Source organism: Macaca fascicularis, chromosome 14 (genome assembly GCF_037993035.2).
Source record: "Macaca fascicularis isolate 582-1 chromosome 14, T2T-MFA8v1.1".
Taxonomy (NCBI): Eukaryota; Metazoa; Chordata; class Mammalia; order Primates; family Cercopithecidae; genus Macaca; species Macaca fascicularis.
In genome coordinates, this window is record NC_088388.1 from 5970919 (window position 1) to 5972055 (window position 1137).

Below are 1137 nucleotides of genomic sequence, written 5' to 3' on the forward strand. Positions count from 1 at the left end.
AACGGAGACCCAGCTCCAATGGCTGGCCTGGGGCAGAGTTCAAATCAGGCCTTGGATGGGGGGCATAGAACTCTGGGCCCGGCTCCTTCCCTCCCAGATCAGCTCCTCCCTTGCTCTCCGTGAGGCCCCAGGATGGATCCTTCCACAGTCGAAGCTCCTGTATCCAGAACCATCCAAGCGGATGAGAGGAAGTTTCCACGGTTCTGAGTGAATGTGGAGCGTCTGAAGTCTCGGTAGCGTCACCACACAATTGAAAAACGAAGCAGGCACAAGACATCTGTTCAGATCACAAGTCATTTTAGACTGAGACAAGCGTTGTGAGCCTGAAGCGACAACCCCCAGCCTCCCCCCGAGGAATAGCCCACCCCCGGCTCCCTCCAAGGGGTAACTCCCAACTTCCACTCCAGAGACAACCCCCAGCCTCCCCCCCCCAGGGATAACCCCCAGCCTCCCCCCCCAGGGATAACCCCCAGTCTCCCCCCCCAGGGATGACCCCCAGCCTCCCCCCCCAGAGATGACCCCCAGCCTCCCCCCCAGGGATGACCCCCAGCCTCCCCCCCCGGGGATGACCCCCAGCCTCCCCCCCAGGGATGACCCCCAGCCTCCCCCCCCGGGGATGACCCCCAGCCTCCCCCCCCGGGGATGACCCCCAGCCTCCCCCCCCAGAGATGACCCCCAGCCTCCCCCCCAGGGATGACCCCCAGCCTCCCCCCCCGGGGATGACCCCCAGCCTCCCCCCCCAGGGATGACCCCCAGCCTCCCCCCCAGGGATGACCCCCAGCCTCCCCGCCCAGGGATAACCCCCAGCCTCGATGACCCCCAGCCTCCCCCCCAGGGATGACCCCCAGCCTCCCCCCCCGGGGATGACCCCCAGCCTCCCCCCCAGGGATGACCCCCAGCCTCCCCCCCAGGGATAACCCCCAGCCTCCCCCCCCAGGGATGACCCCCAGCCTCCCCCCCAGGGATGACCCCCAGCTTCCCCCCCAGGGATGACCCCCAGCCATGACAGCTGCCAGCTTCCCTCATTTTTGTCCCAGTTTCCACCGAGGAAGCCAAATGTGCTCTGCTGCCCAATCACATGGGGCACCAGCCCCAGGAAGCACCCTTTAGGCCAACAGCCTCCCATGGCACACTGGG